The sequence below is a fragment of the Pinus tabuliformis genome, chromosome 9 (assembly GCF_031772625.1).
Source record: "Pinus tabuliformis cultivar Carrire ecotype Pingquan chromosome 9, CPIR1, whole genome shotgun sequence".
In the NCBI taxonomy this organism is placed as follows: Eukaryota; Viridiplantae; Streptophyta; class Pinopsida; order Pinales; family Pinaceae; genus Pinus; species Pinus tabuliformis.
In genome coordinates, this window is record NC_142307.1 from 253,402,023 (window position 1) to 253,429,383 (window position 27,361).

Here is a 27,361-nt window from a genome sequence, read left to right on the forward strand (position 1 = left end):
TCTCCATAATTTGATAGAGAAAGAAACCAACCTAGATATTGTCCTTGGAGATAATATGAAATATCCTGTGAAAGGTGTAGGCAATGTCTCTCTTAAATTGAATCAAGGTAATACAATCCACCTACAGGATGTGTTATATGTACTTGATCTCAAATAGAACCTGGTGTCCATTTCGGGAATGGAAGACAAAGGCTACAGGGTGGCTTTCAGTGATGGCAAGGTATGTGTATGGAAAAACAATATTAAAGATACCTTCACTCTTGGGTTTTGAGTTGATTCATTATATCAGGTTGGAGGAAGTTTTCTAGGTGTCATTTCCTGTGACACATCTCTTCAGTCTGAACTATGGCATCAGAGGTTTGCTCACCTTCATTATAAATCTCTACCTAATGTAAGAAAAATGGTGACTCGGATGCCTGAGTTCATATTAGAGCAAGAAGGTGTATATCATGGATGTGCTGAAGGAAAGCTAAAAAGGGGACCATTCCCCTCAAGCCAAAGCAAGACCTCCGATATATTGTAGTTAGTTCACTCAGACATATCTGGTATGATTCCTGTGAACTCCTTGGGAGGATATTCATATTACCTCACTTTTACAGATTATTATTCTCACAAGACTTGGATATAATTCTTGAAAAAGAAGGATGAAGTGTTTTCCTGGTTTCGACACTTCAAAGCCTTGATCGAGAATCAAACCAAAAGAAGATCAAGATCTTAAGGACTGATAATGGGACTGAATATGAATCTAATGAGTTTCATGAATTTTGAAAAGAGGTTGGCATTAAGAGGGAGACTACTATACCATACACTCCTAAACAGAATGGTGTGCCAGAAAGGAAGAACTAAAAGATTTTGGAAGCTATCCGTGCTATGCTCCATGATCGAAGACTTCCAAAGTTTCTATGGGCCGAAGCTGCAAACACCGCCGTATATGTACAAAACCAATGCACCCATCAAGCATTGGGTTCGAAGACGGCTGAAGAAATGTTCACCGGTAAGAAACCTGACGTATCTCATTTTAGAATTTTTGGAAGCCCTATATATTTTCATGTGCCGAAAGAGAAAAGGAACAAATTGGGTGCATCTGGAAAGAAAGGAATCTTTGTGGGCTATAGTGAAAATACTAAGGGCTATAGAATCTATGCAGCTGGTCAAAGGGAAGTCGTGATTAGTCATGATGTCACCTTTGATGAAGATATGGCTCTTAGCGAGGTGAACAATCTTCCTACTGTGAGGAGCTCTCAAGAAGCTGACACCAGGGAACCGAAAGAAAAAAATGATGAAACAATGCCTGATGTGGAAGAACCCATGGATCCTATTGATCCTCCTCCACCTGAGACTTCCTCTTCTAGGAAGAGGCCTTCATGGCCTAGGGCGACACTTGATGATGCTGAAGGACACACTCACAATAGTGCAATTGATGTGCACATCTACTACAAGGCTTGGAGGGTCCAAATATTTTGGACATAGTACCTGCCCCAACATTAAGTCAGATAATTGCCCAATGATATTAATGGTAGGGGCATCCCTTTTTCTTTTTCCTGGATGCATGAAGCACTTCTCCTTAATCAATTTATTGTAAATGGTAACATATTTGGTTGCTTGGAGAAGGGGTATCTTTACACATAGATTTTTCAATTCTCCCAGAATTTCAGTTTCTTCTGGGGTAGGCTAGAGTGGTTGGGTTAATCTCTTAGGAAAGGGTGGATTTACTTTAAGGTTTCTTTCCTCTATTTTTTCCTCAACATCCCTATGTGGAGATGGAGGTTGGTTATCTAGGGTAATTCTCCTAGACCTTAGGTTGATCTCCTTGATTTCTACAGCATAAGCTGGGTATGATGTCTCTTGATTGTATACTTGTTGATCCTACCTATTATTTGGGTTCAGATTTGGCTAGGTAGACATCTAGGGTTGCTTAGGTGGAGCAGAGTGCAAGAGTTGTGGTTGGGTAGGTGGTGGTGGCAATAGGGCTGGAACAATGTTGAATTAGGGCCTCCACCCCTGGGGTGGGGTATGTTGAGCATTGAAAACGGTATGTATTTACCATTTATTTATTTATCTTTTCCTTTGAATCATAACTCCTTTACATTCTAATATGGTAATATGCTAAAGAATTATGATAGAATTAAGGAGATTTGTGATTGACACAAAATAACTAATTATTGTCTTTTTCTATACAGAAAGTGAAGGAAATAGAAAATCACTATTCGGGAGGAAAAGACAAAGCAGAAGCAATTGCTGTCCCTTCGACAAGAAGTCGTATCCAGACTAGGAGATCAATATCGGAGTGCATGGTCTAGGAAAAGGAAGAGAAAATGCAGCATCAGTGCAAGAAGACAAAATGATAAACTGGAGATCAAAGATATAGTGAATCCCTTAGGATCCTTTGATCCTGAGGGATCACTGCTTCAAGACTTATCTGTACTCTTGATACTTCCACCTGGAAATTATAAAAAGGGACAACGCTGGTAGCTCAGGGGGCAAATATTATTATCAATTTGTAGAATTTACTATTGTAATCTTAATTTTTATCATTGACTCTCTTTGGAGAGTGATAGCTATAACTTTGCCATATATGATTAATATATAACTCAGTTGCTCTTCCATTATCTGATCCTGAAGTAAACACAGTAGTGCTTCCCTGGTGGCTAAGGGCCCGGCCTTAGTGGATCCACTTGCTTATTGTATCCTGACTTTACAATTACAGTCATGTGTGGTTTGATTTCCTTTACATTTCCTTACTTCACTTTATTCAGTAATCTTCTATTTCTGAACATTTCGCTGAATTGCTCTGTTATATCGAAATTGTAATCAGATAGCAAGATTATTATTCACAACTTAAAATGTCATGTTGTTAATTCTGAAACAATATTGCAATGTCTAATTCAGATTCTATTTTACATTTAACTATGGTTCACTTACATTTGCGATTGTTGTTCATTTAACTGCCGTTCAAATATAACTGCAATTGCCGTTCCTTTATACCTGTGGTTAATGTCCATTATGCTAGAATAAGATCATTGATTCAATTACACTATAGTTTCTGTGTGTTTACACTTAATTAGGATTGTTGTTCCTTTATTAGTTAAAGATTGTTGTTCAATTCATTTCAGTTAAGATTGTTGTTCAATTCATTTTTGTAGATTAAGCTTTGTTGTTCGACCTTTTCAATAGATTTAGTTGTTGTTCCTTTTTTGCTAATCAAATTTTTATTTCTAGTATTTGATTTAGTGTGTATAGAAAGACCTACAACTATAACGAATATTGACTACTGCTATTTAAGTTCTCTGATTGGAGATCTTGTCTGTGATTGATTTTCATTTACATCAGTTTATAGGGGAAAGAGTTATCATTACTGAATCCATGACTGATGGTTGTTGAATAATCGATTTAGTTATAGAGCATTTAAGTTTCTTTCCATTACAATTATATTTTGTTTCTAGCATTCATTTACTTTTGCAAGCACTATACTACACACATTACTCTTGAACAAGTGACTTCCTCAGACTGAGTACACTCTTGAGATAAAAAAATCATGCCTAGATTGATAGTTAATGTAGGATAAATAGGGGTTAAAAGACACCTTTTTATCACTCAACATTTTTGCATCATTGCCAGGAAGAGTGTAGCCATTTGTTTCTTTTGAAAAGAGAGTAGTGTAAGTACCTGCTAGGAGAGAGTTGAGATTTAAAAATGGAAGGTAAGAACCTGCGTATGGAGCATGTAATAGCCTTGCTACCCCATCTACTTTACTGCAGATTCGTTGATTATCTTGTGTAATATCCCTCCCCTTAATAATAAATAATAAATAATAATACAATAATAAATAATAAATAATACAAATAAATAATAGTAATATAAATAATAAATAACAAATCACTTAATAATAAATAATAAAAATAATAAATCATAAATGTTAAATAATAAATGATATTTAAAAATATATAATGAAATAAATAAAAATAATAAAAATAAAAATAGTAATAACCATACTAAAACTCTAAATAATACAAGAAAGCTAAAAATCAAAAGAAAGTTGCATGTAGACACATGGAGTGTGTGCATGTGGTTCCCCTTCCAATGTTGTTCTATTTAATAGATGGTGAGGAAGATGAGAGGCATTCCTGCATTCCATCATTCCGATATTCTATCTTGCATTCTCTTGGGAGAATGGTGTTCTAAGACTTAGGAGTCATTGACATTACTACGTTGATTGAGGGCTCGGGGGTGGCGAGTTGTAGCAAATTCTTGCACAATTGAGCCTACGATTGGGTGGAGAGTCGTCCCCAAAACCTTGTTGGGGTAAGCCTACTTTTACCACAGGTAAGCACTATTCATAGTTTGAATTTAGTTAATTAATTACATGTTTATTTGGCTAGGTAAGGGCCACTCTGATTTAAGTTGATGTTAATAAGTTAATTAGATATTTATTTTGGGTTGTTACATATGGTATCAGAGCGGGACACCTAGGGCCTATGGGCATTTTTATGTAGAAATTTTTTATTATTTCTTGACATTTACTACTTTCATGATAGATGTATCAATTTGTTTATATATTAAGTTTTTCTATTATTAAATGCACTTAACTGGTCATTGCCTTGCCGATGAAAGGGGATGCTGTATCGTTTATGGTCTCTCTGGTAACATGTTTCTCCCTTGTGCTTTCAAGGGTTCCAAGTGTAAAACCCATGTGATTCTGATTTTTAATGGCGTATTTAATTGGGCGTTGCTTTGTCCGTAAAAGTGGAGTGGTGTAACAGATTACTCCACTCATAGCCGAATAACCAAATGATTCTCTCAAATCGATGAAATCTATCGGGGCTAAATAGAGCAGGTCAAGAAAATGGTTTGCTATGCATTCAGTTGCATTGCCATTCAATATATCAATGCAGGGGTCAGTTGATCCATGTCAGATGACCTTGAGAATGATATTTACTTAAACTGTTAGTGTAATTGTTTTTTTTCATGCAGGTTTCTTCAGGTAAGTTCACTTAGATCCATTCTGTAGTTGATCAAGAAGCTATGTAGACTAATTTAAAAACTTAGACTAATTTAAAAACTTACATGAATTTCATCTGTCAATTACTATTGGACATTTTTTTTTATTGATCATGAAAATTAATTTGATTCATTCTTAATATTTAAAAAAAACGATTCATTCTATTTTATAATATATGCTTAGGACTCCAAATCGTTGCCTTTATTTTGATTTTGCCAGAATTATTTACAAAAGCAAGCTTCAGTTGTTTTGATTTCTCTCGATGTACAATACTTTTTTGGAAAACTATTATTGATGCCAAGACTTGAGATGTTTCCTTTGTTTATGTTGTCTAAGTCCATGAATCTTTCATTTTCTGGAAGTTCCCAAGAATGAAGTAAACGGCATTCATCGATTCTCAACATTAAAAATTTGTGTCAGATCTGCCATAATCTCAATTAATTTAGCGCCTTAGGGACTGTTTGATGCTTCCTAAAGCTCTTGTTACATTGATTTTTTTCAACTAATATATGTCAGTAATCCTATTTAAAGTATTTCAATTAGTCGGTGTTAAGGGCCTCGCGAGACCTATGTTTTTTTTTTAATTTTTCTGGTGAGTCATGGCAGATGTTTTGCGTTGCCTTTTTTCCTTCAACTGCAGTAACGCCCTCCAGAATTTTAGAAACCTAAAAAAAAAAACGCAGCAATTCTACATTTTCCAACATATGGATGAAGTGCAAACTGTTAACTGTAACTTCTAAATAGTCGAAAATTTTGCAAATCTTTGAAAATCAATCACCTATTAAAGAAAATCTCATACATATGAAAAAGTATGAAGCAAAATTCTTAAAATTTAAGTGTCTTCTGAAGTCAATCGATCTTCAAATTTTATCCTCTTTCAGGTATATTTAGAGTTTCGATAGAATTTTTTGCATTAACATTTATATTTTCCCGGAATTTTATCCCAAGTTCCTACACGCTGGATTCTGATGCGCTCTCAATGGTTTCTAGCTTTTGCTCGCCGAAAGTGCTACAAGAATGGCTGTCTGGTAAACGCTTCTTAGAATGTGGAAATCTAATCGTGATATTGTGTTTACACGTGTATAGCTTTTACTTATCAATAGCTTAATCCAAATCAATTTATCTATTTAAATTAAGGTCAGCCATGTTTTATTCCAGATGATTTACTTCATTTGACTGACCAACTTGACTCACATCTTGAGTACTGACCAGAAATATTGTATAAATTCTCACAATTTCTATTTCGACTCCAATGCAAATATTTATTTGTCTTGGACTTTTACAAAATAAATTGCATGAACTAACCATTGAAACACACACGTTTCATTTCTCTCAAATTATGATACAAACATTACAATGAGGAGTCCCAAGTCCACAACTTTGCTAAACCCCGCAAGCGTGTCAACCGTTCCAATCCGTTACATATTTGAAAATCATTATTTATATAAAAGTTAAGTTATGTAGTGGCTGAAAAGTTAATTTAATGAAACGCTGAAACCTCAATTCTTATAACATTTGATGGTTATAACTATATGGTAAAACAAGAAATGTAACAAAGCATGATTTGTTACGCTCTCAATTGAGGTTTTTTTTTTTTTTTTTAATAAGATCAATAATTGGATTTATAGGGTTTAGGGTCGTGAGGTTTAATTTTGTTTGGGTTTATATGGTTTATCATTAAAATATAATGAAAATAATTAAGTATAGCATCATTATTTTTAATGTATTTGCTAAATTATTATACTATTTTATGTATTTTTAATAAATGTATTTTTGATGAATCAAAATGTAATTTTTAAATTTATTAATAGTAAGTTAAATATTCTGATTATAATAATTGTTATATAATAGTAGTATAATAAAATGTCTTACATTGTAAATAATAAATCTTTTCTTTACAAGTGTTTTGTTATAAAAGGCTATAGTTTCTACTATTAGTTTATGTCAAAATGGAATTGTTGAAGTATCAATTAGAATTAGAATTTTTTTATTTTATAATTTTTTTTTATAAAAATGGTATTTTCTAAGAATTTTGGGATAATTTTTAAAATAAATTGACAAACAATGAAGGATGGGTTAAAGTTGTAGAAAAGGGGAAAAATTTTTGTGCTTAGAAAGTATTGGACTAGCTCCAAAAAAGTTGTTCCTCTAGTGATGGGAAAAGAACTTATTCGTGACTCCCAACACATCTCCTCAAGGGGGTGGGGGTTATACTCTCTAGTCTCTAATCGATGCCTTAATTGTTTTGCACTTGGAGAAGACTATTCCCAAAATAAATTGAAAAACATAAACCTACATGAATGGTTCTCATTACTCCCTAGCGAGATTAGTCAATAAGAAGCTTATGATTTTCCATGTTAAAGGAACAATTACCTACCTTGGATGAGGAAATGGTACAATTGATTGTGTAAATGGTACTATTGATTTTATAGTGTGTGCAGATTTCTTGACATTGTTGTCGAAAGGAATAATGGAATTTGCAGGGACACGCATAGCCATGGCCGCAAGCTTACAATCTTATGTCTTATGCAAGCAATTTATGTCTTATTCGGGTAGCTAATATGGCTAAATGTATTGTAATTTAAGGGATTCGATATGGTGTTGCCTTTGCGGGTGCGGTTGCAGGCAGGACATATAATTAATAAAATGATTTTATTTTGGTGTTGGGGAGGAATAACCTTCCCAGTCATCCGATCCGGTTCTGGGTCGGGTGACAGTGTCTCTTCCTATTATGGTGTAGAATATTTCTTTGATGGTTTGATTTCTTAAATTTCCTGAGAGTAATTATTTAATAGCCATAAAAATCTCAAGATACATTCAATAAATTTGTTTAACGATTTATTTTGTTAAAAGCAGTCCATTTAGTTCTTCTAACATAAGTTATGATTGCTTAAACAGATACTTAAATATTTCACTCTACAACCCAAAATTTCAATCCTTAAAAATCATGAATCTGTAGAATTAATATTGGTGTGACATATAATGATGAATAAATTTTCTTTCAAAGATCAAAGTACCTTCTTAACACAATAATGCCACCAACATTGAGACAATTCTCTAAGTTTTATTCTGACATCATTAGTACCTTCTAATTCATGTTTTCCATGGTTTATCCTACAAAAATTTCTAATTGTTGATAATTTATGAGAAAAACACATCTTATTAAACGCATAACTCTGATAATAAGGATAATTTATTAACCTTATTAGACTTTGATAATAATTATTATTGAGTATATTGGTTCTTATTTTATGCTTCTTCAAGTGATGAATCTTGATATTGAGTTACATTAGTGTTTTATTTCTCATACAAGGTCTCTATATCAACCTTCTTCTCTTTTTACCATTCACAAAGAGAAATTCTAAATGAGTCACATAAGTAAGATATAGTTTTATTATGACTCAATGATTCATTGGAAAAGCATATAATCTTATAATCTTGGTGGTGATAATCTACCCACAATTGATGATATATAATTCTCTGAAATTTCGCACTATTGATATGGTATACTGGCATACTGGTGTAACTATTCACCACCGGTTCATTTTATAGTTTACATAGCACTTAAAGTATTTGGATAATTAAAGTTGAAATTTGTCACCAATTAAAGTGCTTTAAAATAGTGAAAGCTGTTCCAATTTACAATGGATAAACTCTGATATTTTAGTACCTTTGGATGATCATTGTTTACTAGCAATTTGTTCATTATTTTGCTCTTCAAATCTGATCTAAAAACACAGAGATAACATTCCTTGAATGTTGATCATACTATTCACTAATTACTTGGGTTGGATCACTGTTCTCATTGTCCTTTAGCAATAGTAGTTGCTTGGCATTTCTCTGGTGTATTATTGCAAGAACACAACTCTCTCAATATGATCTTCTAATAAATTTAGTTTTACACTGCCATTTCCATTCAGATTACATGTATCTGCTCATTTACTACTATATTCTCAATGGAAAACCGTACAGACTTGGATTTCAATTTAGATGCTGAGTATAATGTTACATGAGGTTTCGTGATTCAAGTTTAATTACATATAGTGGATAAAGATGTCGAAAGAGAAATGGAAAGGAGAAACTTGCTAATGATAGTTCATGAGATTATGGCCAACTTGGATCGTAACAAGGGTAAGAAATAAATAAGAAGAAACAATCGATTTTAGAACATAATGAAAGAGTTGGTATAATCATCACTTGGTACTCTAAAGGTATCACTATAAGTTCTATCTAATGATGATGCAGATAAAGAAGAAAATATTGGCAATCACTAATGAACTTGAAAAATCAGGGTAATAATGAAGGTTATTTTAAGGAACCTGTAAGGTATGATAAATAGAATGATTGGAGAAGATAAGTTGTGTGCATAACAACATCTATAACAATGGGAGAGCCACATTGTAAAATTTTTCATAGGTGACTAACTATATGAATGAATTATGGATAACAAGACGTATGATAAGGAGATTTTATTATGTTGATGTCTTAAAACAGGACAAGATAAGCGGATTACAGTTGGTAGCTATCTTAATGAATTTATTTATCAGGTATTACCAAAGTTGGAAATAGTAACAACATTTCCAAGGTATATCAGTGCTATAGGAGAGGAGGAGAAGAAACCACCATGATTGGAGGTGAGAAATTCAAGTCAATTTAATAAAATAGAATGAAGTGGAGAAACTTCCATTTTTGAAGCCAATAGACATGGAATAGTAGGAAATCAAGACAGGGAGAAAAAGAAAAATATATCTATAAATATCGGGTAGGAGGAAATGAAGGGATGTTCTATCAAGAAGTTAGTTCTTTTAAAGGTATTAATGAGTAGAGCTAGAAACATGATTGGTAATGGTCATAATGATGATCTACATATTTTAAAAATGTGAAGGTGTGAAGTTGCATGATGACCAAATGATAATAAACGAGGAAGATATAGGAAGGAATGTTGCTAGAAATTTTAGACGGATACCTAAAGAAGGATTGTGTACATAGTGACAAAAGAAGTGAAAGTCAACTAATATAGATTGTACTTGACTCATTATTTCATGAGTAGGACTTTCCATAACGTTAAAAGAGGTTGTTTCCACATTTAAGTTTCTCATGGACAATGATGGTAGTAGTGTTTCCAGCTGTTTCAAAATCTAAAATAATGATACTATTTAATAAGAAAGAGTCCTTTGCCCAACTTGATGAAACTGAATTTATGATAAAGCAATCAAGTGGTATTGAGATACAAACTTTACGAACTCGATGAGATCAGAAAATATTTCTGTGGATGAAGCGTTGATTGTTAAATAAGTCAACATGGATTAACAAATCCTTGCAAGTAAATTAAGCATGATATAAAATTAAATCATGATGAAAAAATGTTTATATGCAATTGCATATAGCAGTATTGGAATGAGTAAGCCAAAGGGTAAATGGATGTAAAATCAAAGGATTTTAATTTTGAGATAGATGATTTAAATAATGATGCTATCACTAGGAAGAATATATGACGAGAGATTAAGACTCAAGATGATGAGGCTCATGTGAAATTTAAATGATGTACTTAGATGATTATACCATTGGTGTAAATAATCAACTACCTAGTAGAAAGAAGTCGAACTGATTATTGAAAAGTAATTGACAACTTGATGAAAACATATCGACGATGTTTCATGCTATCATGGTAGGAAGATAATGATGTACATATGGTTCTTATAGTGATAAGGTATCCATACGATAGTAGCAATATACATAGGTATTATGATGTTATATCAAGATATATTGACATATTCATTTACTAAGTGATGATAGGTATTTAATGTTCAATACTCATGATGGATATGATATGCATAACGTGGCATAGGAATTATGATGCTATAATATGAGGATTGTTGACATGTGGTTCATTTATGAGAAGTCATGATATGTCTTTAATATAATTATGTTGATGGTATAACTGAAGCATGCGATAGTTCCGTACAAATCTATGACATGCATGAGCATGCAGTTCCTTATTATTCATAATGTTGCAATTAACAAAGATGAACATTCTTATGATGACATGCAAGAGTTGGCATGTGGATTATTTCCTATGATATTATGATGGTATGGTTAATGCATTGGATGCATGTGCAGATGTGATGATTCACAGGACTCTACAAATGGGCCGAGAGGGCCAGTTTATTTGATGATCTCGTGCAAGCCCATACGCACAAGGGAGAATAAGTAACACCATATGGGCTGGGGACAAAACTCAATCAACACTACATATGCCAGTGGTTCCTTTGTCTTGTGTATAGATCTTGATGGATAGCTCTTGAAGAGCTATGGGACCATCTTGAAGAGGCCAAGTGCCTGATGTTCTAGGCTAGGTGCCTATTATTGTATTGGGATGCCGAAGTCTGGAAGGGATGTAAAGGACTTCGATGCCTGGGGCTGTGTACCTTCGTAGTTGTGGAGGGAGTGGGCCATCCTTGCGAGATGCCCGGGGTCATTGAGTACCAGACCGGATGTTTGCCTTGGGGCAGATGAGGTCTGAGTCAGGCACGAGCTTTGGGGCCAGCCTTGGACTAGGATACAGATCAGGTCAGGCTTAGCTTGGTGCTGAAAGTGGGCAAAAGGACAAAGATTCCTTGAGATTTCCCGGGGTGTTGGGGACTTTCGATGCCTGTTGGTTATACTAGTTCAGCAGAGGGTGTTGGCAACAGGAAGTAAATAAAATAATAAATAATAAATAATACATAATACATAATTCAACATAACTTCAGGACGAAGTTCCTTAAAGGGGGAGAGTATGTAATATCCCTCTCCTTAATAATAAATAATAAATAATAAAAATAATAAATAATAAATAATACAAATAAATAATAATAATATAAATAATAAATAACAAATCACTTAATAATAAATAATAAAAACAATAAATCATAAATGTTAAATAGTAAATGATATTTAAAAATATACAAGGAAATAAATTAAAATAATACAAATAAAAATAGTAATAACCATACTAAAACTCTAAATAAGAATAAATAGAAATAAAACAAGAAAACTATAAAAAAGAAGGAAATAAAACAAGAAAAGCTAAAAATCAAAAGAAAAGTAAAGAAATAAAACAAGAAAGCTAAAAATCAAAAGGAAGTTGCATGTAGACACATGGAGTGTGTGCATGTGGTTCCCCTTCCAATGTTGTTCTATTTAATAGATGGTGAGGAAGATGAGAGACATTCCTGCATTCCATCATTCCGAGATTCTATTTTTCATTCTCTTGGGAGAATGGTGCTCTAAGACTTAGGAGTCACTGGCAATAGTACGTTGATTGAAGGCTCGGGGGTGGCCAGTTGTAGCAAATTCTTGCACAATTGAGCCTAAGGTTGGGTGGAAAGTCATCCCCAAAACCTTGTTGCGGTAAGCCTACTTTTACCACAGGTAAGCACTATTCATAGTTTGAATTTAGTTAATTAATTACATGTTTATTTGGCTAGGTAAGGGCCACTCTGATTTAAGTTAATGTTAATAAGTTAGATATTTATTTTGGGCTGTTACATCTTGGGTAGAAATAAGTATTTGATTTGTGTGCATGATTAAGCAGAAAAAGCCTAAAAAGAATCCAAAACCACCACCCAAACCTGAGAAAGCTAAGGGACCGGTGACCGTTGGCCGATTGACCTTTATATACGATATAATTAAAAAAAGCAGAATGTTAGCCGTCAGTAGGTCGTAGAAAGTTGCTTCTAGACAACCTACTAGCTACCTTCGAGCAACAAAATCACCATCTATAGCCTTTGCTAAGGTGCATAGCCAAACAGAGGAGCAAGATTTTCAAGAAATTGAGAATTCTAGCCCAAAATCATTACAAGAAGGGAACCTTGGTAATCTTTGCGAAGGAGGAGGAGAAACAGTGGAAACAGAAGAACCAATATCTCCTCTTGGAATAGTTCAACCACTGAGTAGCCCAGATAAGGGAAGTACTATCAAGATCATCCAGAACAAAGCTGAAGAACCTGAAGAGTTAAGATCCCCGCAGATATTAGTTCAGCAAGGAGCTATCATCATCCCAGTCCAAGGAAGTGTTGTTAATGCCATTCCCACTCCTTCTACTCAGCCTAGGAATAACTCCCTAGAAATCCCACAAGGATATTGACAAATATTTGATCAAATGGACTAGAACAAACAAACACCTAAAACCTCCACACTGCAATATCCCATTGTAGATACTGCAGTTAATGCACCTATGAAGGCGATTCCTCTCCAGCATATTCCTACATTGCATGGCCTAACAGTGGAAGATCTAGATGCATTTTTATTTGAATTAGATGTATTATGCTGGTGGTATGACTATACCATTGATCCTCAAAAGCTAAAATTATTTCCCTCCACATTAAAAGGAGCAGCTTTACAATGGCTTATGGGGTTAGGTGGAGGTGTTATAAACAACTGGGATCAGATGAAAGGTGTTTTTCTAAAGAATTATCAGGATTATTGTAGGTCTAGAGAATTAAATGATGAAATATTTCAAATGACAACCAAACCTAATGAAACGTTGGAGGAATATGTAGAATGCTTCCAATACAATCTTCAGAGATCTCCTTATGCATCATTACCCTTACTTGACAATGTGTTAAAAATGACATTAATTAAAGGGATGAAGGAAAAATGGGTTGAAACATTAAATATTATGGGAAAAGGTGACATCTATCAAGAAAATTTTGCTGACATTATTGATTTATGTATCAGGAGTTCAAGAGGTAGCACAAGGCTAAAACCACTGGAATGTGACATGCTCACAAGGGACAACAAGATCTCCGGTGGAGGAGTAACCCATGAAAAAATCGGGAATTTACTGGAGAATTTCAAAATTGATATATTGGGGAGTCTAACAACGTAGCTCAATATTATGCAAGCTAAACAGAAACAAGCAGAAGCAGAGCAAAACCTGGAAATGTTCTGCCCTAGATGCAGAAAGAAACACAACCATAAAGAGTGCCCACTGGATGCAGTTCAATTCTGCGCTATTTGTACAAAAGATCACTCCACAGAGAACTGCCCCTCACTCTTAGGCTTGAAAGTAGTGTACAAAGAAGCAAAAGAAGAATCAGAACCAGTGTACCTACTCAATCAGCATCGTCAATGGCAGCCACGACAACCATGTATGCCCTCTGATCCATATTCTTCCTTCCAACCTCTGCAATATCATGCTCAGCAATATAATACAATGTGGCAAAATCAGCCACCCTTCCCAAACTAGTCACAACAATCATTTCCTTCATCACCATGGCCAAATCAAACAATCCAAACTAATTCGCCAAACTTTCCCTACTCCCCACCATGTTGGAAAAATAATGCATATCCAATAGAGTGGTCCCCTTCCACTTCGCAGAGTCAAGCCTGGCAGTCAAACTGGAGAAGATCGATGAATTAGCCGGTTGGAACCATTCCTCTCCCTCAACCCACATTGCTAGTGCCATATACACTACAACAAAATCCCTAGGCCAACTTAAGACCAAAACTCCCAGCCCAACCCAACCTGAACCCTAATAATAGACCGGTTCAATCTGTTCAAATAATTAAAACACCAGAACTAGAAACCAGCATAAGGGAGTGCAACGACCTTCAATTAAGGTCTAGGCGCATAATAGAAACTGAGGGAGATAAAAATGCTCAAGTTGAAAATTAGTTACGTGCAGAACAACCACTACAAGAGGAGGATGTGGTCAGACAACAAACTCACGACCAAGCAACCACGTCTTCTCCCCCATTCCCAGAACGATTAATCATACCACGCCCTATAGAACATCCTGATTTTTATCTTCTGGAGAGCTAATAAATTTGTATATAAAAATTCCACTCCTCCAAGCTATCCAAGATATCCCAATATATGCAAAAACCATCAAAGAATTATGTATAAGAAAGCCAAAGAGGAGAATAACAACTAACCCAACCATCCAAGTAGTTGGCACCCTATCTAATCTATTATCAGGAAGAGAAGCACCTGTCAAATACGAAGATCTAGGGAATCCTATAGTGACGGTGCAAATCAATGGACAAACGTCTTCAAATTCCCTAGTTGATTTAGGGGCTGCAATTAATATTGTAACAACCAACACATGTAAAAAACTTGGCATTACATCAGTGGAACTAACCTCCACCTTATTGGAACTAGCGGATTGATCGGTAATTAGGCCAGGAGGTACACTACACGATGTAATGGTACCCGTAGATTCTTTGGAAAACCCTGTCGACTTTCTGATAATCAACCCCAAAAAATGACTCGATGGACACCCTTTAAGCTTAGGTAGACCTTGGTTTGCGATTGTTGATGCTTACATTGGCTTCCGACAAGGTAGTATGACTATAACTAGAGGGAGTAATATCAAGAATCTAGCCCTATACCCTCCAGCCTAGCCAAGTTTAACAATAATGAAAACTAAAAAACAACCTGTATCATACCTCACAGAAAACATTAGGTCCCCATTAACCATAGAAGATGCCTTCTATTTTAAAGACCAAACAGAGGATGACGTTATTAATAACTTCATTAACCAATCCGAATCCAGATCCCATGTACAATGTCACATGATAGAGGCAACATTTGACAATGAACTAGAATAAGATCCCCTCAAACACACTCATGATCAATCAATACCCACTACCTCTATTTCAAGCAACAAAACTATAGAGATTGAGCCAAGAAAAACCTTGAACATTAACAAAAACCTGACTCCTAAACAAGAAGAAAAGCTGGTCCAACTACTGAGAAAATATAAGGAAGATTTTGCATGGGATTATCCGGACATGAAGGGAATTGATCCCCAACTGTGTACGCACCACATTTATACAGAAAAAAGATGCTAGACCCATTCACCAACCCCAACGGAGACTCAACCCTCACCTGAAAGATATTGTGCAAGTTGAGTTACAAAAAAATTTAGATGTAAACTTTATTTATCCAATCTCCAATAGCAAGTGGGTCTCTCCACTAGTAGTGGTTCCAAATAAGAATGGAAAATGGAGGATTTGTGTAGATTACAAAGAATTAAACAAAGCAACCCAGAAAGACCACTTTCCCCTTCCATTCATTGATCAGGTATTAGACACATTAGCAGGAAAGAAATTATTTTCTTTCTTGGATGGCTTCAGTGGATACAATCAGATTTAGATTGCCCCTGAAGACCAGGATAAAACTACTTTTACCTGTCCTTAGGGAACATTTGCTTACAAAGTCCTACCCTTTGGCCTATGCAATCTCCCTACCACATTTTAGAGGGCCATTCTTAGCATCTTTTTAGATTTAATAAATGAAGGGATCAAAGTATATATGGATGATTTCACACCATATGGAGATGATTTTGAGCCAGCACTAGACACATTGGAAAAGGTGTTGCAATGATGTATTGCCACTAGGCTTTGCTTGAGCCATGAAAAGTGCTATATGATGATGACCAAAGGGCTCATCCTAGGTCATTATATCTCAGCAGCTGAAATACAGGTAGATCTGGCGAAAATTCAAATAATTTTGCTAATACCTACTCCTACCACATATATAGAGGTACGCAGTTTTCTAGGATTTTCTGGTTATTATAGGAGATTCATAGAGCATTTTTCTCAAATAGCTGCACCTCTATACACACTGATAGGGAATGTTGATTTTATTTGGACAGATAAATGCGACCATGCTTTTGAGGATCTGAAAAAGCTTGTGTCAACAGCCGTAGTGCTCAGAGGCCCAAATTGGGATCTGCCATTTCAAATTTCATCGAATTCTTCAGACACAACTATTGGAGCAGTCCTTGGGCAAGAAGAAGATAAAAAACATATGCAATCTATTATATTAGCAAGAATTTGTCTCCTATTGAGCTAAACTATACCGTAACTGAAAATAGTTTTTAGCTGTAACACATGTTGTAAATAAATTTAGGCATTATATCACTGGATATCCTATTGTTTTATATATAGATCACTCTGCCATAAAATACTTAGCAAATAAACCTGTTACAAACGGTAGAGTAACAAGATGGTTGATTTTATTGCAGGAATTTGACATCACAATAAAAGATCGATTTGGAAAAGAGAATCTTGTAGCTAATTTTCTCTCATGAATGCCGAAGCCAGTGGATGCAACAACAGTTGAAGATCAATTCCTAGATGAAAATTTGTTTGATGTTACTATCAAGACACCTTGGTATGCTGATGTTGCAAATTATTTAGCATTAGGCAAATTACCAAAGCATCTAACCCCCAATGAACGAAAACAGATTGTGCAATGTAGTACCCGATTTTCTTGGATTGGGGGCTACCTATTTCATACAGGGGAAGATATGCACATCAGAAGATGCGTCCGCGAAGACAAAATATTTGACATTCTGAAAGCTTGTCATGACGGACCGTGTGGCGGACATTTCGCAGATCGCAGAACTAGTCACAAGGTTTTGCAAATAGGTTATTACTAGGCCACAATCTTTAAAGACGCTAAGAAATTTGTTCAAGCCTGTGACAGTTGCCAAAGAGCAAGACACCCTGGATAGTCCGACGAAATGCCTTTAAACCCATAGTTAGTAATCGAACCATTTGAGCGCTGGGAACTCGATTTTGTTAGTCCGATCAACCCATCATCAAATCAGAAAACATATATTCTAGTAGCAACAGAGTATGTTACCAAATGGGTTGAAGCAGAGGCACTTCCAAGAGCTACAGAGGACTCTGTGATTCATTTCCTATTCCAAATATTTGTGCGATATGGCCTCCTGAGGGACATAATCATAGATGGAGGACCATAGTTTGTAGGTAATAAAATCGCTGCAACATTAAAAAATTATCACATTCAGCACACAATTACCACTCCGTATCACCCACAGGCAAATGGCCAAGTAGAAAGCATGAATAAGGTGATAGAGGCAATACTCATAAAAATAGTTGCATCACACAAATGCGACTAGGCTTCAAGATTTCCTGAAGCCTTGTGGGCATACCGAACAATGTGGAGAAACACCACTGGCTATTCACCATATCAGCTAGTATTTGGAAAAGAACACATCTTTCCAATAGAGTTCGAAATACAAATATTAAGAACAACATAGGAGATCGGTCTGAATTTAAATGAGGCCCAAACTAATAGATTACAACAAATTAATGAGCTAGATGAAATTAGGCTCTCAGCTCTTCAACACTGCATTAATTCAACAGCAGAGAGCAAAATGGCATGATGCCCTGATCAAGAAGAAAATCTTCCACGAAGGAGATTGGGCACTCGTATACGATTCCAGGTTTTAGGATTTTTCGAGAAAACTTCAGACTCGATGGCTTGGACCATATGAAATACATAAAGTTCATGAAAATGGCACCATTAATTTGACTACTATTAACAGATCTCGACATATCTTTAAAGAAAATGGTCATCGAGTGCGACTGTACCATAAACCACTTACTCGGGAATCCTTTACCAACAACTACGGGAAGATTCTGATATGCAGATTCTTGCTGAGGAAAATAATCCTTCCTCGAAATTAGTTCACTAAATAATCCCATTGTTCTTAAATTTTGTACATAAGTTTTTCTTTTCTGCTTATATAAACTACTTTCTGTACAAATTTTTGCATTTTTATATTTTTTTGTTTTTTGGCTATTCCTTTCCGAAGGAACAACACTTTTGCTTTTTGGTATTCTTTTCTGAAGGAACAACATTTCCACATTTCCGTTGTTCCTTTCTGAAGGAACAACACTCTTGAATTTAGCTATTCCTTTCCGAAGGAATAGCATTTCCGCATTTTTGCTGTTCCTTTCTGAAGGAACAACACTTTCACATTTTGTTGTTCCTTTCCGAAGGAACAACATTTCCACATTTTTTCTATTCCTTTCTGAAGGAACAACACTTTCGCATTTTGTTGTTCCTTTCTGAAGGAACATCATTTCCACATTTTTGTTGTTCCTTTCCGAAGGAACAACACTTTCGCATTTTGCTGTTCCTTTATGAAGGAACAACATTTCCGCATTTTTGTTGTTCCTTTCCGAAGGAATAGCACTTTCGCATTTTGTTGTTCCTTTCCGAAGGAACAACGTTTTCGCATTTTTGATATTCCTTTCCGAAGGAACAACATGTTCGTATTTTGTTGTTCCTTTCCCAAGGAACAACATTTACACATTTTTGATATTCCTTTCCGAAGGAACAACACTTTCGCATTTTGTTGTTCCTTCGGAAAGGAACAACATTTCCGCATTTTTGTTGTTCATTTCCAAAGGAACAACACTTTTGCATTTTGCTGTTCCTTTCTGAAGGAACAAAATTTCTGCATTTTTTTTTAAGGAACAACACTTTCACATTTTTTTGTTCCTTTTTGAAGGAACAACATTCCCGCATTTTTGTCGTTCCTTTCCGAAGGAACAACACTTCTGCCAAATTGTTTTGCCGTTACTTTTAAAGGAACAACCCTCTTTCGCATTTTTTCTTTCTGTTGATTCTTTCCAAAGAAACAACAGTTTTGATTTAGGATGATCTTAGGCTGTTCCGCCAAAAGATCGGTATTTCATTTTGCGCTTGCTTGATTTTGTTGTTCTGTTTAAGGAACAACAATTTCAAGTGTATTTTTTTCTTTTGTTTGGTGTTCCTCTTAAAGGAACCATGGTTTTGTGTGCAGATGTTCTTTTTTCTGTCTCTCTTAAGGAACAATAGCTGTTCTATCTAAGGAACAACACTTTTTGAGTGCATTTTTTCGTGTGTGTGTGTTTCTTAAAGAACATCATTTAGAGGATTTTTGTGAATGTGATCCCTTTAAAGCACACATATACATTTATGCAAGAACATGAAAACTGGAGGATATTCAAATCAGCAAACCAAAGAAGAATCGTTATCTTTAGAGAAATTGCTTTGTATCGATAAGAAAAAATAGGAAAGGACACAACTATTTATATCACTTTGTTTTCTTTATTTTCATTAAAACCAATTTTATTGATTATTTTTATCATGTTGGTTCTTTCTTAATCTTCATAATTCTCTTTGATCATTATTATTGAATAAGAATAAGGGTATATTTTTCTCTATTGAGATGTTCAGACTTCTTCCACCATCCCTACTCTTAAGGAGTGTTGAGCCATCCTGTGTATATAAATAGGAAAGTGCTATATAAAAAAAAAAAAAAAAAAAAAAAGAGAGAAAAATGTATGATTACTAACATGATTTTTCAGATGAAGGATAGGGGGTCTAATCAAGAGCCAGCCTACCATGATCATAAGGAAGTAGTGAAGTGGCATTCCCACTATGGCCACCACACCAGGGATATGATCCAAGAGACATATCATAAAAATAAAAAAGTCCTTGGAACAAGAGGTCTCATCACGAGCCGGCCTGTCCACCTTTCACTCCTTCCTGGTGAATGGCATTGTGATTTATCCGGTTACCAAGCCAGCACAATGGCCTCCATTCTGACATCGCACAATACTTTCCTAGACACACATAAAGGATTATGGTTCCAAGGGTGAAACAAGCAACTTTGTCAAGGTTATGAACACCTGTGGACAACAGAGCTCTACTGATGGTGTTGAAGTCATACTTTTCATACACCAATAGTCATTATAAAACCTTTTATTATATCTTTATCTTGATTTCAAATGAGATTATGTTATATAACCCTTTCGAACCTCTTACACATGAAAAAACATTTATAAATCAATCATAATGGTTAAATTGGATAATGACCGCATAAGCATTTTTACTTACGTCAGCTGTCCTCTCCTCTATTTTTCACATCATTTCATAGCATTTCCATATCTATTCGCGATTTCCATCGTAAGCCTCAATTTTAGTAATCCGCTGCTTTTTGTAATCATGTCGTGGATATATACGTCGTTCCTTTCTTTTCACTGTACGACTGTAGTTCAGCACGCTACTCCTTTATTTGCCGGTCGAGGATGACCTATCACATTTTAGGGGGGTGCGGGTGACCTCCAGAATACACTGACATATGTTTCAACTCCCTATTTGGAGGTACTATGACTCCACCAAAACTCAGAAATAACAAGTTTAACGGTACTGATATTTCCCAATATGCATAGCTTGTTGTTCCATTGTCATTTCTGTGTTTTTTCTCTATAAAAATTAACAGTGTGCTAAGCTTGAACAAAATGGGAGGTAGATCAATATGCAGCGAACCGTAGGTGTTAATAATCTCCAATGCTGCACACAAAATTCTAGTGAGAGCAGGATGGGTTGCCTACCTTAACCGACTACAGTAGTCTCATGAAACAGTAGCCATCAAATTTCTGCAGAATTTGCAGGAAGATCGTTCCATGGTGGGGGGAGGCAAATAATAGTAACAGATGCGGTAATTGCTAAAGTATCGGGACTACGAGTTGTTGGACCAGTATGGACACAAAAAAAGTGAGACTTCAAGATGCCATAGCCATCTTCTGGGATGAAGGACAGAACCTTACTGTCAAAGGAAAAGGAGTTCTACGTGCAACCCTGGGAGAGCCATGTGCAGAATTAGCGAGAATTGTGCAAATCTACATCACATGCGATGGGAGAAAGGATGTGGTAAGATCATGCCATCTCAAATTATTAGCAGTATTAAAACAAAAATGTGTTGTAAATTTTCCTGCATATTTAAATTTTTTATTGCATGATGCTGCTCAGAGCATAAGGAAATCGCATGATACAGAGACGGTAGTAAGTCATCACGACTTAATTGGGCTAATATTCAGTTATAGTCTCACTGAATAGCAGATTAGTTGGGAAGAATTGGTATTCTCAATAGATGGGGGATTGGCCTTACCAGCCTCGAAATGAAAAAGAACTGCTAGCACATCAATCAGACTGCAAAAACGCAAATAGTCCGCCAGATTGGGGAGAAGCAGGGGAATGATGGGAAGTCCCCAAGATAACAATAGCCAACCCTTAGAGATATATGACTTAGAGGATAAGCAACCCCCACAACTTGAAGGAGGGGAAAACAAAGAAGAAGAATTAGAAGAAAATATGGAAGAGGAACCGGAAGAAGAAACTGAGCACTCCGGCAAGGAAGAAGGGGAGGAAGCAGAGCCACCCAGTGGAAGCCCATTACAAAACCCTCTACAAGAAGATGAATTGTCCCAAATTGTGGCCAATATGGGTGAGTATATCTAGCCCCACAACCCACTCAACCTCGATATTGAGGCAAGACAATCATAGGAATGCTCAGCTGACAGCAAGAGTGCATCTCAGGAGATGAATGACGAGGAAGAAGTAGAAGAAAAAGCCACCTGGGAAATAGCAGATCAAACTAGGGTTGCCTCCCCTGAGAAATTTAATCAGGAGGATGAGAACACTAAAGAAGTGTTCCAAACAAAAAATATGGAAATAAGCCAGGGCGAGGGTACAAACTGAAGAACAAAGCCCAAGCCCAAGAAAAGAAACAGTTGTTCCTTCGAAGAAGAAGACAAATTAAATCAAAAGGTTGTGAAAGGAACAAAAAAGGATACTAAACATAGTAAAACAACTCAGACAACAAATAAGGGTCCTAAAAATAAGGAGAATCTCAAAAAGAACCCCAGAAACAAAGGATGCAAACACCTAGATGAAACCCCATAAAATAAAGGCCAAGGGGACTCAAACCTAGCCCATATCCATTAGGGACAACAAGGAATAGCATGTGGCTGTCATAAATGCAGAGGCCCAAATAGAAGACACACCAATCTTTAATAAGGATGTCTAGACAGAGGCATTTTCTTCTAGCATCGTGACCGACTGGATAGTTCATGAGAAGGAAACACAGACTATAGGAACTGGATGTCACAATAAGGAGATCCAGGTAGATCTTCAACCTAAAAATGTTTTGATGGACAATGATACTAGGATAGTGAGACTTCAAGAGGATTTGGCACAGGCCCAGTAGACTCTAGAAAAGCTCACAAAAGAAACTGTTCCTCAAGAGAAATATCAAAAGCTACAGCAACAAGTAAAGAACATCAATGCATCAGAGAACAAATAAGCTAAACTGAGTCATAAGTCGAATGGATACCCTCTATTCTCTATATACTGATGTTCTAGCATGTAGGGCACCTACCAAAAATTATGCTTTGTTTTTTATAGAAAGGTATTTAAAGTTAAAAATTAAGGCTGTCAAGGCAGGGGTGCCTATAGAGTTAAAAACTATTGATGATTTTATAAACTGATGTAAACCTTATGTGGTGAAAGTCTAGTGATTGCTATGTGAGTTTTATTTGCATAATTTTGTGTTGGAAGATGAAACAGAAAAGAATACCAGTGCTTTTGTGGGTCATATCCAGCTTCAGGCATTCATCTCTTTTATTGTTGACCAGATAAAGTGGCTCAAGGCATATAACACCTTTCAGAGACAAGAAAACTGGTTAGGCCTTTGGGTAAGGGGTGAACCGAAAAACCCATTACAACTGTGGCATAAGCATAGAAGATTAATGAGAAAGGAGGGTGTGATATAGACATTGGGATCCATTCACAAAGCAGTTGTCTAGCAAGGGGTAGAATACTTCCTATCCATCAAAGACCTTGCCATAACAGCAGCTAAACTCTGATGGAAGACTTCCAAACGGAATGTGCAGGATAGAGAGCCATTCAATTAGGAAAATTTGAAGTTAGCTACTCATCGCTTGGTTACTTATAGTAACCTCATCTTGAGAGAAGGCCCGTATTGGCTAGCTTCCAGGTTTCGAAGTCCAATTATTTGGTATTTTGCAACAGGGTATAAGGCCCTATATGAATTTCCTGAAGGCTAGAGAGGGCATATTTTTGAAGTTTTAGCTACACATCATGGTTTTAGACCACTTCATGAAAATCCCTCTCTAGCGTATTCCCTAACTTCCTTGCATGTAAATTACAATGTTTTCATGAGGGCATGAAAAAGGGTAAGCAGGGGGGTGTGTTGAGCGTTGGAAAAGGTATGTATTTACCATTTATTTATTTATGTTTTCCTTTGAGTCACAACTCCTTTACATTCTAAGATGGTAACATGCTAAAAAATTATGATAGAATTAAGGAGATTTTTGATTGACACAAAATAACTAATTATTGTCTTTTTCTATACAGAAAGTGAAGGAAATAGAAAATCACTCTTCGGGAGGAAAAGGCAAAGTAGAAGAAATTGTTGTCCCTTCGACAGGAAGCCGTATCCAGACTAGGAGATCAAGATCGAAGCGCATGGTCCAGGAAAGGGAAGAGAAAATGCGGCATTAGTGCAAGAAGACAAAAAGATAAACTGGAGATCAAAGATATAGTGAATCCCTCAGGATCCTTTGATCCTAAGGGATCGTTGCTTCAACACTTATCTATACTCTTGATGCTTCTGCATGGCCATTATAAAAGGGGACAGCGCTGGTAGCCCAGGGGGTAGATATTATTATCATTTTGTAGAATTTACTGTTGTAATCTTAACTTTTATCATTGACTCTCTTTGAAGAGTGATAGCTGTAACTTTTCCATATATGATTAATATATAACTCAGTTGCTGTTCCATTATCTGATCCTAGAGTAAACACAAAAGTGATTCCTTGGTGGCTAAGGGCCCGGCCCTAGTGGATCCACTTACTTCTTGTATCATGACTTTACAATTACAGTCGTGTGTGGTTTGATTTCCTTTACATTTCCTTAATTCGCTTTATTCAGTAATCTTTTGTTTCTAAACATTTCACTGAATTGCTATGTTATATCAAAATCATAATCCAATAGCAAGATTATTATTCACGACATAAAATGTCATGTTTTTCATTCTGAAACAATATTGCACTGTCTAATTCGGATTCTTCTATTCATTTACAGTTTCGATTGTTGTTGATTTAACTACGGTTCACTTACAATTGCGATTGTTTTTCATATAACTACCATTCAATTATAACTGCAATTTGCGTTCCTTTATACCTGTGGTTAATGTCCATTATGCTAGAATAATATTACTGATTCAATTACACTATAGTTGCTATGTGTTTACACATAATTAGGTTTTTTGTTCCTTTATTAGTTAAAGATTGTTGTTCAATTCATTTCTATAGATTAAGCTTTGTTGTTTGACCTTTTCAATAGATTTAGTTTTTGTTCCTTTTTTGTTAATCGAATTGTTATTTCTACTATTTGCTTTAGTGTGGATAGAAAGATCTACAACTGTAACGAACATTTACTACTGTTGTCTAAGTTCTCAGATTGGAGATCTTGTCTGTGATTTATTTTCATTTACATCATTTTACAGGGAAAAGAGTTATCATTACTGAATCCACGACTAATGGTTGCTGAATAATTGATTTAGTTAAAGAGCATTTAAGTTTCTTTCCATTACAATTAGATTTTGCTTCCAGCATTCATTTACTTTTGCAAGCACTATACTGCAAACATTATTCTTGAACAAGTGACCACCTCAGACTGAGTACACTCTTGAGATAAAAAATCGTGCCTAGATTGATAATTAATATAGGATAAATAGGGGTTAAAAGACACCTTTTTATCACTCAACAGGGTATTCCACTGAGGTTGTGGTTGAACATAAGGCTGAAATGACTGGTTGGCTGGCTGGGAATGATATTGAGTTGTATAGGACGAAGGAGGGGGTGTAGACCAGGAAGGATGAGCAAGGGGTCCCCAAGAAGGTATACCTATGGTTTAGTTGGGGTTGTAATATGCATGGGATTACCATTGCACACCCTACTAGTATGGTCTAGGCCAAGGAGGTCTCCTTTGGTTGATGTAGCAAAGTTTCTCAGTGACGCCTTCAGCTCCTTCATATACAGCTTTGACTCCAAGTAAAGAAGGGAACTTGTCTATGGAGTGGTTTTATTCACAGAATGAGAAAATCTTAATACATTTCAATGGACATTCATTGTAAGGATGTTTCCCGGTGCATCTAGGACAAAAGATGACTAAGGCTCTCTCTGATTCCTCTTGATTCCTTTCGATGTTCATGATGTACAATTGCAAGGCAAGGGTTTGTAGCATATCACTTTTGAAATCTTCCATCATATTTCCAATTTCACCCTTGATGGATAAGTTGGAGGATGATGTACTGGCCATAGGTTGACTACCCCTACCCTTTTTATTGGATTCCCTAGAATGGTTTCTGAAGACAATATTAATATTCTCATAGGGTATTTGGTAGACATCTGTTATGAAACCAGCTCAAGAAAAGATAGAAAAGATAAATCCACGCCTTAGAATTCAGCCTCTTCGAGGGGGCAACCTCCTTTACATTACATAAATGAACAATTCTTGGATGATACAAATGACAAAACCTCCTTTCTATATATAGGAGTCTAAGGAGTCACAATATAATCCAGCCGACCTAACAATAATAATATAAAGCCACAAAAATAACAATAGAGGGATTCTATGGGGCACAGAAATAACAATATGGGGGTAATAGGGGCACAACAATATAAATAGGGGGTATAACTACAATAGTAATGGGGTAATCACTAGTATTATAGGGACCCAACATGCCCCTCTCCTTCAAAAAAGTGTTGTCCTCAACGCTTGAGTAGTTCTGGATACTTCTGCATAAAATTCTCATCCTCCCATGTGGAATCTTCAGCGGATAAGTTCTTCCACTTGATAAGATACTCTGAAATTGATCGATTTCGTAGCTGTCGAGTTCTTGTTTCTGTGATTGCTTCCGGTTCCAATATAATTTTTCCTTCCTCGTCAAGTTCTGGCAATATTGTTTGAATTGGGAGCTTGTCACCTATAACCTTCTTTAAACATGAAACATGGAAAACTGGGTGCAATCGAGAAGCTGCAGGAAGCTCCAATTTGTATGCCATAGTACCAATCTTTTCCAACACCTTGTACGGACCATAATACTTTGGTGATAATTTATTATCCTTCTTAGCTTGCTTTAGGGACATTTGCTTATATGGTTGTAGCCGTAGGAATACCCAATCACCTACATCAAAACTTCTTTCACTGCGATGTTGATCTGCCTGTTGTTTCATTCTATTTTGTGCCAACACGAGGTTATCCTTTAAGAGTTGGAGGACTTGTTGTTGATGTTCGATGTGATGTTCCACTGCCTGAACCTTAGAATTTTCTCTTAAATATGATGTGATGGATGGTGGTTGATACCCATAAAGTGCCATAAATGGGGTCATTTTTGTTGCTGTATGGAAGGAAGTGTTATACCACCATTCAGCCAGAGGCAACCATTTGACCCATTGTGTCTGTTTATCAGATACAAAGCAACGAAGATATCCTTCCAAACATTTGTTTACTATCTCAGTTTGCCCATCAGATTGAGGATGATAAGATGAGCTATGAGCTAACTGAGTACCAAGACAAGAAAATAATTCTGTCCAAAAATTTCCAGTGAAAATGGGATCTCTGTCACTTACAATAATCTTTGGGTTTCCATGTAGCTTTTGAACTGTTTCCATAAATGCAGTAGAAACTGTACTGGC